This window comes from Oryctolagus cuniculus, chromosome 10 (genome assembly GCF_051225735.1).
Source record: "Oryctolagus cuniculus isolate XC-2025 breed Fujian yellow rabbit chromosome 10, ASM5122573v1, whole genome shotgun sequence".
Taxonomy (NCBI): Eukaryota; Metazoa; Chordata; class Mammalia; order Lagomorpha; family Leporidae; genus Oryctolagus; species Oryctolagus cuniculus.
This window is the reverse complement of record NC_142876.1, coordinates 56,122,282-56,135,891: the sequence shown is the minus strand read 5'-3', so window position 1 is coordinate 56,135,891 and position 13,610 is coordinate 56,122,282. Positions and strand designations below refer to the sequence as shown.

At 44.4% G+C, this 13,610-nt stretch overlaps 1 protein-coding gene across 3 annotated transcripts in view; it reads right to left on the bottom strand.

The window, feature by feature from the left end:
* ABHD3 (abhydrolase domain containing 3, phospholipase) overlaps positions 1 to 13,610 on the bottom strand; it is a 93,108-nt gene that overhangs the window by 20,778 nt on the left and 58,720 nt on the right. The window lies entirely within an intron of this gene.

The window sequence follows — 13,610 nt, the reverse complement described above, 5'->3', positions numbered from 1 at the left end:
GCATTTTGAGCTTCAGTGATTGTTTAGAGCCCTGGCTCCTACTGTTGAGAAACAGTGGTTTTTTTTTTTTTCATACTATTTGTTGAATTCATTACTTAGTGTGGGGTTAATTTTATGAGTATAAAGTATATCATTATAAAGATTCAGAGAAGGAATAGGAGAGGAAGGAGGAGAAAGGGTGGGAGTGGAGGTGGGAGGGAGTCTAGGGTGGGAAGTATCACTATGTTCCTGAATCTGTATACATGAAATTTATATACCTTAAGTAAATTTTGTAAATGTAAAAAAATTAATACTATTGTATGTGAATTATATCTCAATAAAACTGTTTTAAAAAATTTCTGGGGGCTGGTGCTGTGGCATAGTGGATACTGCCTGCAGTGCCAGCAGCATCCCATATGGGTGCCGGTTTGAGTCTCAGCTGTTCCACTTCCGATCCAGCTCTCTGATATGGCCTGGAAAGCAGTGAAGATGGCCCAAGTCCTTGGGCCCCTGCACCCACGTGGGAGACCCAGAAGAAGCTGCTGGATCATGGCTTCAGATCGGCACAGCTCTGACCGTAGCGGGCAATTGAGCAGTGAACCAGTGGTTGGAAAACCTGTCTCTCTCTCTACCTCTCCTTCTCTCTGTGCAACTCTGACTTTCAAATAAATAAATAAATAAATATTTTTAAAAATTTCTGAATGATTTGAATAGACCCTGACATGTATTCCTATTAATAGGGTTTAAGTGAAGTATATGTGTGTGTGTGTGGACACACACACACACACACACACACACAGAGGTTATAAGAAAAATGGGGCCGGCGCCGCGGCTCACTAGGCTAATCCTCCGCCTAGCGGCGCCGGCACACCGGGTTCTAGTCCCGGTCGGGGCGCCGGATTCTGTCCCGGTTGCCCCTCTTCCAGGCCAGCCCTCTGCTGTGGCCAGGGAGTGCAGTGGAGGATGGCCCAGGTGCTTGGGCCCTGCACCCCATGGGAGACCAGGAAAAGCACCTGGCTCCTGGCTCCTGCCATCGGATCAGCGCGGTGCGCCGGCCGCAGCGCGCCGGCCGCGGCGGCCATTGGAGGGTGAACCAACGGCAAAGGAAGACCTTTCTCTCTCTGTCTCTCTCTCTCACTGTCCACTCTGCCTGTCAAAAAAAAAAAAAAAAAAAAAAAAGAAAAAAAAAGAAAAATGGCCTAGGGGAAATTCCCAGGATTGCAGAATCCTACTACCAGGGAGGCCCATAGATGTTACCTGGTTCCTTAATTACACAAAAAGAAACTGAAGTTCAGCAAGGTTGGGTAATTTGTCAAGGATCACAAATAGCTGAACTTGGATTATATGCCTATAATAAGTAAAGTAATTCTTGTAAAGCACTGGGTTTGCATGAAGTACACAGTAGACAAATAAGAATCGATTTTTTTTTTTTTTCAAACAGATTACATTAAGATCGAAGTGAATAACACTCCAATGAAGGATTAGGGTTTTCTGGCACTGCCTTAGATGAAGCAATATACGATTTAACTTAGTAATCAAATTTTCCTTTCACAATAATAGATACCTTTAGCTCCAGCTGTGCTATGCTGCAACAGACACAATGTTAAAATGTTGGGAGCCAATTATGCCTTGCCTGATACATAATGATCCACTAGTGCGGCTCAGAAGTTACTAGAACTCAGACACTTAGCAAATCTAGAGCCTTCCAACACAGTCTGCCTCCTGATGGGTCTCCCCCAGCTACCATGATGACTATCCTGGCTCTGCTGCTGCTGGCTTTCCACTTCCTACCCAGTTCCTGTCCTTCCCACAGCTCCCATGTGTGTATTCATTCCCAGATGCTCTGCCTTAGGCCTGCACCTGCTCATTCTTTGGTCAATACCCAATTTTTGAAGATCTCATCCGTCTCCATACCTTCATCAACCATCTCTACGCAATGACCATTCCTAAGTGCCCACTCTCTAACTCATACCAAGCTCCTGGTTCCAGTCTTTATGTTCCAGAAGGCAGCATTCCTATAATGCTCCATCAGTCCTTCAAACTCTAAATGCTCAAAAGTAAACCTTTTTTTTCTCTTCAGGAAAACTCAATGCTTCCAAAATCCCATGTTTCTTTCTTTTTTATTTATTTATTTTTTAATTTTTTGACAGGCAGAGTGGACAGTGAGAGAGAGAGACAGAGAAAAAGGTCTTCCTTTGCCGTTGGTTCACCCTCCAATGGCCGCTGCGGCCGGCGCACCGCGCTGATCCGATGGCAGGAGCCAGGAGCCAGGTGCTTTTCCTGGTCTCCCATGGGGTGCAGGGCCCAAGCACCTGGGCCATCCTCCACTGCACTCCCTGGCCACAGCAGAGAGCTGGCCTGGAAGAGGGGCAACCGGGACAGAATCCGGCGCCCTGACCGGGACTAGAACCCGGTGTGCCGGCGCCGCTAGGCGGAGGATTAGCCTAGTGAGCTGCGGCGCCGGCCCAAAATCCCATGTTTCTATAGATGGCATTGAGGCAGGCCTTCCTAGTTTAAGCTGTAGGTGACACTGCCTCCTTCCCCCTTAACCACATAACTGACAACCTGCCCTGTCCTGTAGCTTCCTCCTCCTCAGTACCTCTTCCAGGAAACAGAGGCAAACTTTTTCTCCATTTGGGTAAAGGCCTGCTAAATTGGATTCTCTCGGAAGGGCCCACAGGCAAGCATGTGAGTGCATCCGTCCCGTCAGGAAGGTGGTATCAGAAGTGTCAGTGGGAGAGGACTTTTGCAAAGCAACCAAGACATGGCTTAAGATGCCTGCATCCCATACTGGAGGGCAGAGGTTCAAATCCCAGACAGCTCTGGATTCCAGCTTCCTGCTAATGCAGGCCCTGGGAAGCAGCAGGTGATGGCTCAAGTAGTTGGTTCTCTGCCACCCATATGAGAGACCTGGACTGAGCTCTAGGCTTCCACATCCTCCCAGCCAGTGCAGTCATTTTGGGAGTAAGTCAGCAGATGGGAGGTCTGTCTCCTTTTCTCTGACTCTCAAATAAATAAGTTGAAAAAGAAAGAAACTGTTACCAAAAAGTTTACAGCTGTGGGCACCAGGGACTCCGTGGGCCACTCCTGGGGACTGTACTGACTGCCGTGGCAAGTGAGGTAAGTTATTTGTCCACCAGTTCCCTGCAGCCACTGGTTGGCAGCTGCTCCTTGAGGAAGTCCACTCCCCAGGCACCTCTGGTCTGCCCTGAGCACAGGCCCAGCAGGTCCAGTGGCTGGGGAAGGGAGCTGGAAGCCCTGAGGTCCACCTGTATGGGAGTGGTAAGTGCCAAGTGGGTAAGGCATGGTGCCAGCTAACCCTGCAACAAGGCCTTTCCTCCTCAAATACACTGCTCGAGTAATCTCTCTATAAAAATGTATTCACTTATTTTCTTTTTATTTCAGAGGCAGAAAGAGCTCTCCCAGAGCTACAGGACGGGGCAGTTTGTCAGTTTTGTAGTTAAAGGAAAAGGAGAAGGCAGTTTCACACACAGCTTTAACTAGGAAGGCTTGCACCAGTGCACTCCCCAAATGCCCACAACCACACAACCAGCCAGGACTTGGATAGGCTAAAGCCAGGAGTTAGGGGCTCAATCTGGGTCTCCTACATGGGTGGCAGGGACCCAACTACTTGAGCCATCACTTGCTGCTTCCCTCCTCACCCCCAAGGGCACAGAAAAAAAATCTGGAATCGGAGTGGAGCTGGGACTCAAACTCAGGCACTCTGACAGAATGTGAGTATCCTAAATGGTGTCTTAACTGCTGCATCACATGCCTGCCCCTGGAAACAAATTTTAAAACTCACCCAGTTAATCAGGTAGCCTGACTCTCCCTAGCTATTCTGGGAGAAGATTAATTCACTAATCTGCAGTAGAAGCCATAACTCCGAATGCTTTTCTCTCTCAGGGCCAGCATTACCACCCATCCAATACTGAACCAGGCCATCTGGGACTTTAGTTTTTTGTCCAGTAAAATAAAAACTGAAAAAGACATGTTATTATTTCAGTTTTACATTTACCTTGCTGTAGTATCTGATAGTCATTAGGAGTTTGGAGTATTTCATTTCACACTCTTCTCTGAAGTAATCATGTGTACTCAAATATTTGATAATATGCTATTTCAATAAGCTCTGTGATGCTTGTGTACATGTGGCCCCCTAAAAATCAATAATTTTTTTATAATAGGACTAATTATATGTTCTTTAATCAGTCTCTACAATGTGATTTGTTTGTTTTCATCCCAATCCAGCACCCAGTGTACTGCCCAAGAAAACTGATCTGGTTTTTGGAATATGTTTATGAAATAAGGAGTCAGATAAAAGAAAAAGTATAGGCACATAAATCAAGCCAGCAATTTAAAGAACTAACATTTTGCCTCATCATGGGTAGACAATAAAATGATCAAGTGTCTAAATTCACCCAAGACCTTGCTAATTTTTTTTTTTAGACTAATCACAAAACAAAGAGCCCCAGGTAATACCTGGGCCAACTCAGAGGTCAAGGTAGCCTGAGTGTCACGTCCTGCAAATGCTGCAGCCGGCCGCATCTGTGCTCACACGGCCCTGCTCTACAAGGCACACCGAGAAGGGGGCAGTTTTGTTCACTGGCTTAGAGCAGGTCAGCCAGGCAGACAGGAGTTATTTTCAGTCCAAGCTCCTAGAGGCAAATCGCATGATCTCCCTCTGCAGCTGTGTTTGGGGCCAAACGCGGCTTGCCTGGGTCAGGGAGGCTGGGGACTGTTCTCCACGACACAGGGGTCAGTCCTGTCTGCACACGAGGCTCACTGAAGAACGCTTAAAAAAAAAGGCAACAACAAAATAAAAACACCTGCAGACCCCAGACTCCACCAGCCCAAAAGGGCCCAAATGTTCAGGAGGACAGCGTTCGGATTTTCCGAAGCTTCCCAGAGGATGCTGACGTGAGGCCAGGGTTGAGAACCACTGCTCCAAGGGAATAGAGGAATGGGGTGAGAGCTGAGCCAAGAGAGGTGGAAGCTGCAGCGACGAGAGAGGAAACACTTATCTAGTGAGACCTGGGAGAAGGGAAATCTCGTGTATGGGGAAGTACTCCCAGATCTCTGATAGAAGCAAAGCTTTCTCAATTTCCTCAATTTAACCGCAAGGACCAGAGGATGGAGGAAGACAAGGAAGTAGATCAGCTAACAGTTTCTGGCAAAACCAAAAATAGACTCTCAGGTTCCTGAATATATGTTGGAACCTTGACTTAAAATAGTTATCTACAGTCAATGTAGGTTCAGTGTCAGCCATGTTTTCCTTCCCCAATTCTGCATTGTAAAAATACTCTCATCTCTAGTTCTAGGGGACATCTTTCCCACTGCTGCTTAGCCTTCCTGCTGACAGCTCAGGGCACCTGGCCCAGAATCTGGTCCTTCATCTGGTCAGCATCTGTATCAGCTCAATAAACCTTTTGTTTCAGAGATCCTTTGGTCTGAAGCATTCTGGTTTAACATATCTCATACTTTACAGAATCAGCTGGCACATATTAAGTATTCAATAAATGGTAGCTACATTCAATTCTTATTGCTAAAACTCTTGTTACTTAAACTTTCTTTGTCTTTTATTTTGAAAAGAATTTAAATACAGTAATGTATCACATAACAATGTTTCAGTCAATGATAAAGCACATATATGACAGTAGTCTCATAAGAGTATAATAGAGCTCAAAAATTTTGATTGCCTACTATTGTTATTAAACCTTTTCTAAGTTTATCTTTTTTTTTTTTTTTTTGACAGGGAGTTAGACAGTGAGAGAGAGAGAGAGAGAAAGGTCTTCCTTTTCCGTTGGTTCACCCCCCAAGTAGCCACTATGGCCGGCACGTTGTGGCCAGTGTGCTGCGCTGATCCAAAGCCAGGAGCCAGGTGCTTCCTCCTGGTCTCCCATGCGGGTGCAGGGCCCAAGGACCTGTGCCATCCTCCACTGCACTCCCGGGCCACAGCAGAGAGCTGGACTGGAAGAGGGGCAACCGGGACAGAATCCAGCGCCCTGACCGGGACTAGAACCTGCGATACCGGTGCTGCAGGAGGAGGATTAGCCTAGTGAGCCATGGCGCCAGCCCTTTTCTAAGTTTAGATATGCTTAGGATACACAAATGCTTACCATTGTACACATGCCTACACTGCTCAGTACAGTAACACACCAAACAAGTCTGCTGTCTAGCAGTGCCGGGCTATACCATACAGCCTAGGTGTACAGTAGGCTGCATTATATAGCTTTGTTTATGTACACTCCATGATGTTTACACAATGACGGAACTGCCTAATGATGTATTTTTTTCTGAAGACTCATCATCATCAAGTGACCCATGACCACGCAGAGAAATGTGCAATCTTTTGTTTATCCACACTTGTCACAACTGATATTTCTGGACTGGAACCACTGATGTCAGGAGAAGATTCTCAAAGATTAAATGCATTCCACCCACATCTGGCTGAGACCCACCTTTCTGAGTTGTGATGGAAGTGAAGGGGGTTGGTGGTGTTATTCATGGAGCACTTAGGGAAAAAGCAGACTTGGATCAGACACAACAGGGAGGTACTGGATATGGGAGAGGAGGGTGTGAAGGTACAAGTTTAACAGCTGAACTTTGTCCTGGCTGGTGCTACCCTGTGTGCCCTAAGGGAGGCCCTTTAATCCTTTCCAAAAGCCTCCTCCAGGAAAGTGGGCATGAGAGGGAAGGGCTCCTTTTAGTCCTCCTACCACATCCACCGTCACAGAAAGCTAAGCTGAGAAAGCCTGGTAAGAAACATGAGCACATGTCTGTAAACTGACCACCCAAGGTGGCTGGGGTTGAGGGAAGAACCAAATAAAAGCTGTTCTCACTCAGCCTGACTTCACTAACCACCAGGGTTGAAAGATCAAGATCAAGATCAAGATCAAGATACTGCACTATAAGGCTACGAATCAGCTTTATGACCTTGGTCGGTGACCCCAAGTCTCCAGAGCTGTCCTCATCTACGAAATGACAGTTTCAGGATCTGAGGACCTCTGAAAGCAGAGCCAGTAAAAATGCCAATCCGGGGGCAGGCATTTCGTGCAGTGGTTAACATGGCAGCTAGGGCTGCCTGCATCCCATCTGACTGGGTTCAAATTCTGGCTCTGCTTCCCACCCTGCTTCCTGCTGATGCATGCCCTAGGAGGCAGCAGATGATGGCTCAAGTACTTGGGTCTCTGCCATTCAGGAGGGAGACCCAGAGTGAGTTCTGGACTCTGGCTTCTGCCTGGTCTATCCCTGCCTGAAAGAGAGAAAGAGAAGGAGATCCTCCAGTTGCTGGTTCACTCTCCAAATGCCTGCAACAGCAAGGACTGGGCCAGGCAGAAGCCAGGAGCTGGGTACTCAGTCTGGGTCTCTCAAATGGTGTGTCAGGAGCCCAAGTATTTGAGCCATTACTCTTGCCTCCCAGGGTAGCCATTAGCAGGAAGCTGGATCAGAAGCAGAGTCAGGACTTAAAACCCAGATGTCCAAAGCGCTATCTTAACTGCTATGCCAAATGTCTGCCCTGACATTTCTTTTTAACAAATTTTAACAAAAAACTTTTCTTTTTGACAAATTGATGGGATATAACTCATATCACATAATGCACCCATTTAAAGTATACAAGTCAATGGTTTTTAATATACTCAGAGTTGTATAATCCCAGAAAGAAACCTCCTACCATTGGCTGTCATCCCCTATCCCAAGCCCTAGGCAACCACTAATCTATATTACATCTCTATAGATTTGTTTATTTTGAATATTTCATATAAATGAAATCACAACATGGTCTGTTGTGTCTGACTTCTTTTAGTCAGCAAAATGTTTTATTTTTTTCCCAAAGAAACCTTTTATTTAATGAGTACAAATTTCATAAGTACAACTTTAGGAATACCTGCCATCCCACACCCACTCCTACCCCACCTCCTCCTCTCTCTCCCATTCCCTGTCCCATTCTCCATTAAGATTCATTTTTAATTAACTTTATACACGAAAGACCAACTCTATTCTAAGTAAAGATTTCAACAATTTAAACACACACAAACAAAACTGAGAAAAAGTTTTAAAGTTAATTCTCATAATACAACTCATTGAGGACAGAGGTCCTCCATGGGAAGTAAGTGCACAGTGATTCCTGCTGTTAATTTAACAATTAACACTCTCATGTATGATATCAGTGATCACCTGAGGCTCTTGACATGAACTGCTTAGGCTATGGAAGCCTTTTGAATCCACAATCTCTGACAGTATTTTTATTTATTTATTTATTTATTTGACAGGCAGAGTGGACAGTGAGAGAGAGAGACAGAGAGAAAAGTCTTCCTTTTGCTGTTGGTTCACCCTCCAATGGCTGCCGCGGCCTGCGCGCTGCGCTGATCCGATGGCAGGAGCCAGGTACTTCTCCTGGTCTCCCATGGGGTGCAGGACCCAAGCACTTGGGCCATCCTCCACTGCACTCCCTGGCCACAGCAGAGAGCTGGCCTGGAAGAGGGGCAACCGGGACAGAATCTGGCGCCCTGACCAGGACTAGAACCCGGTGTGCCGGCACCGCAAGGCGGAGAATTAGCCTAGTGAGCCGCGGCGCCGGCCCTGACAGTATTTAGACACGGCCATAAGCAAAGTGGAGTTCTCTCCTCCTTTCAGAGAAAAGTACATCCTTCTTTGATGGCCACTTCTTTCCACTGGGAGTCTTACAGAGATCCTCCATGTAGGATATTTTTTGCCACAATGTCTTGGCTTTCCATGCCTGAAATGCTCTTATGGGCTTTTCAGCCAGTCCAAATACCTTAAGGGCTGATTCGGAGGTCAGTGTGCTATTTAGAGCAATTGTCATTCTATGAGTCTGCTGTCAGCACAATGTTTTCAAAGTTCACATTGTAGCATGCAACAGTTCGTTCCTTTTTAGTGCAGAGTAATGTTCTGTGCTATGGACATACCATATTTTCTTTATCTATTCACCTGCTAATGGACACACAAATTGTTGCTACCTCTTGGCTATCATGAATCTGAATCCTGCTGTTATAAACATTTATATGTGTATAAATTTTTGTGAGGACATGCATTTCATTTCTGTTGCACTGGGTCACACAGTAATTCTATGCTTAACTTTCTGAGGAGCTGCCAGTCTATTTTCCAAAATAACTGGGAGTCTCTTCTTATTGGACCTAGGGACACAGAAGTCTGTGGGACTTTCCATACGAAAGCAAAGGGGTCATATGTAGTTTTTAACAAACTCAATTAGCTGAGTTCTTTATAAATTATTATTCCTAAACTAAGTTTATAAGGTAATAAATAGTATAGGAGGCCTGTGGGTAATCTGGATTACTGAACTCTTTTCCTTGAAAACCAATCTTCAGGGCTGAAGGAAAAGTCCCTTTTACTCTGAGGGATCCCTGAACCCTGCAAGCAGTATCTGAGGTTCAGCGTCAGGACTGAGGACAGGGCTGGCTGTCTCCCAAGAAGACCCTGGGAAGAAAGGCCTCTGACTTCCCATCAGTCCTCCAAGGACTAATGCAGGACACTTAGTAAATGGGGACAAAATGGTGGAGAAAATTCTGTCTTTCTTTGCAGGAGCCACAGTAATCCTTATAAATCCCAAGTACATCTTTAACATACTTCAGCAAAGCCTTTACTTTGCATTTCTTCTGCTCCTAGGAGAATTGCTTACCCTAAATTCCATTTCACCTTTATAAATTCTTTTGGGTTAATTTCAGTTAGAGATGGTTCCTTCCTGTGTGATCTTTGCTGACTCATCCTCTGTTCTTTTTTTATGCCTACTCTAAGGTCTTTCTTACTCTGAGTCTGAGCCACATTAAATCCTTTCCAGAACAAGCTGAGGTATAAACAAAGATTGTCCCTCTATTCTCAAAAAATTGTTCATAGCCCTTAGTCAGAAAGAAGGATTATCAAGACATCTAAATGTCAAAGTTAGCTCTAGTAATCAATATTGGCATCTCATTTTTGTTATTCACCTTAAGGAATAATTAAGATGGAGGATGACCAAAATGTAATTATATCTTTTTAGCACAACTTATAAAAAAGAAATTTAGGAAAGAAAATTAATTATAATTAAATATATGCTTCTTGTATCCTAAAAATCTGATGAGAGTTAATAAAGTAACAATTATGCCTCAGATTATAAAAAACTTTATTTTGCCATAGTCTTATATTCATTATTCCACATGAACTTCAAATATCCTTGGTGAGGTGGCATGTGCACATTATTATAATTTTTTTGGATAATAAAAAGAGACAGAGGGTATTTGACTTGTCCTTTATCATCTAGCTAGTTAGCAGTGAGAACAGAACTTGAACTTGGTGCCTTTGTTGAGGCTAAGGTACCCCGTGCCATGCACAGCCACGCTGCCTGCTTGACAGTGGTTTGAATCATCCACTTTGCATTGGCCGTTCTGATGCTGACACCTGCCTGGGCCACACAAGTGCATCAGAATTTAATGCACACACTGTCTCTAAAACCCCCGAGACAGAGCTGCTTTTATCTTCTCTCTTGGAACTCAGTGAGTTCTTTTTTAAAAATTTTTGAAAGTTTATCTATATATTATCATTTTGTAAGAACACACTGTATTCTGAATTTTTTTTTCTTCAGAGGTTGTTTAAAAATCTAATTAGAATTTATGGCTGAAAGTTACTGGGTTACTGCATTCTTTTTTTTGTTTTGTTTTGTTTTGTTTTGTTTTTTGTTTTTGTTTTTGACAGGCAGAGTTAGACAGTGAGAGAGAGAGACAGAGAGAAAGGTCTTCCTTTGCCATTGGTTCACCCTCCAATGGCTGCCGTGGCCAGCTCGCTGTGCCTGGTGCACCACACTGATCCGAAGGCAGGAGCCAGGTGCTTCTCCCAGTCTCCCATGGGGTGCAGAGCCCAAGCACTTGGGCCATCCTCCACTGCCTTCCCAGGCCACAGCAGAGATGGCCTGGAAGAGGAGCAACCGGGACAGAATCCAGTGCCCTGAACGGGACTAGAACCCGGTGTCCGGAGCTGCAGGCGGAGGATTAGCCTATTGAGCCATGGTGCCGGCCGGGTTACTGCATTCTTTCAAAGTATATTTCCAATTAACTTTACACACTAAGGATGAAATGTTTTCAAGTATTCCTCATCCTCTCTTCTTTTCCTCCTTCCCACAATGGTACTTCATACAATTCACATAAAAATGGAATTAAATAGATAAGTTCATTTTGGTGCAATTTTTTTTTAAATCCACACAAAGCTGTTTCAAAATATGCATTTTTCTGTTAAGTTTTTGAAGACACCTCATGTTTGTTGTTTTCCAAGATTCCATTCATAGACTTTTCTTCTCTTTGTCTATTAACTCCTTAAACAACCTCAACCACTCTTGGGCTCCAACTTTTGCCTGCTCACCTATAATTCCAGTCTCCCTCTCTAGCCCTCCTGTATGTCCTGACGGCCAGTCCTGTATATCCAACTTGCTACGTGGCATTTCCACCTGGATAATCAAAAGGCACCCTAAACCCTTTAGATTCCTAAAGGGCTGGACACATGCTATGGCTTGAATGTGTCCCTCATCCAAACTTCATGTGTTGGAAACTTAATCCAAACTCAGGAGCTCACGGTATCTGGAGGCTGGGCCCTTAAGAGGTGATCATGATTAGATGAGGTCACATCTGGTTTCTCCCTATGTGATGTCCTCTATGATTTCAGGATGCACCAAGGCCTCACCGGATGCCAAGCAGATGCCAGGACCATGCTCCTGGACTTCTTTGCCCATAAAACTGTGAGCTGCCTATACTTTTCTTTATTATAAATCACCAAATTCTCCTAAACATTCTGTTTCAGCAAATATCATCACCTTGCATCAGCCAGCCAAGCTACACATTACCCTCGGCTCCTCTCTCTTCACTTCCCACAGTATGATTAATCCCATTGTTTTTGCCTGTGAATGCTGCTCATTGTTGTTCTTGCTCCTTTATCCCCCTACATCTGCTTTCAGACTCAACTCTGGGTAGGTCTGTAGTAATGACTCTCTGACCAGTCTCCCAGCCCCCAGCCTTCTCTCCCTTTGTTTCTTTTCTACACACTGGTACCATGGATCCCCTTCGAAAAATGAGCATGATTAAGTTATTTCCCTGTGCCCAAATGTCAATAGTTCAGTATTAGGTTTCTTAGAATTCTACACGATTCTTCAAAATCTGGCCCCATTGTTCTAGAAGAATTCCCAATACTTCCAGAATAGTAAGAGGGAGAATAACTTCATGGACAAGAACATAAGGGCACAGTCCCTTCATCTGGGCCTGAATTCTGGCTTTGCTATTTCTTGTCTGGGGCAAGTTCTTCACCCTCTGCATCTCATTTTCATCATCTGGAAAACAGGGCTATTGGTGGTTGTAAATGATACTGGGCTGTTTCTATTACTGAACATTAAATACCAAAAGACATAACCAAGACTGAGTCTTAGGATTCAGTAAATATTAGATAAAATTATCATCATCATTATCCAGCCACAAATCAGTAGTTGTTATTCCATGCTCTTTGTTCTGAACTCCTGGAAGTGCAATATCATAAACCTCAATATCCAACTCAAAAGGGTACCCCAACTAGGAAGTTCTCCCACCTCCCCCAGGAAGTGAGCTGTCCCTTCCCTTTGTGCTTGGTAGCCTTACTAAATCTGCTTTTGTAGGGGTAGCTTTGTGCTGAGTACATGTGTGACTCCTGTGACTCAAGTCTGACCTCCTAAGGATCAGGGCTGTATCTCATTAATGTGTATACTTCTTCCCCTATCCCCTTGCTCAGCCCCTGACTGATCACTAACGTGTATACTTCTTCCCCTATCCCCTTGCTCAGCCCCTGACAGAATCAGCACACACTACAGCTTTGCTGAAGGAACAGATCTTTGTCTCTCACTTCATGGGATCTAATGGACTCTGCAGCATGGTACTTGCTCCAGAACCTCAGATCATGTCTTCACATCTTTGTGTCCTGGAAGTACCTAGGGGAATGCACGCACACGGGTTGCCCTGCTTGGCCAGGGCCATGGTGGCAAATTCCAGTCCTTCCCTTCAGAGCATTGTCTATGAGATTCCTAAAGGCCTAGGCCACATGGGGAAATGGGAACTTTGGTACTCTACTATTTATCTGGAGACATTTGATCATCAATGCTTTATAGCTTCTGCTTTTGAAATCGCATTGATCCTGAATCCCTCTAGACCCTAAGTCAAGCAAAAGGCAACAGCTTCTTCCTAGCTTCTTAGAAAGTGTTGACATTTGTGACACGACTGTAAATTTTTACTTCCAGGTGACTTCATTATTTACACTCTTAATGTCACTCTCTGTCACGGACTTAAAACATTTTCTTTCATTTTCAGCAGAAGTGTCTTTGACCTGCACAAGAGGAGAGGGACTAGGAGTTAAATAGCCACAACAACATTTCAGTGAGTCTAGTACTTCTCATTCCAACACAGGTTTACACATTGGATGGTGATGATTTTCCAGGACATTGAAAACCTTCTAGCAAAAACTAGAAGTTTAAAAGAAAATGATATTTAAATAAAAAAAAGCTTAAATAACATTTCCTCTATGTAAAGTCTGGCTGGCAAATAAGGTCATATAAGAGAAAAAAAGTATACTGATATTAGTAATTTTGTTTTGAACTGGTTAATCTTTAAAGA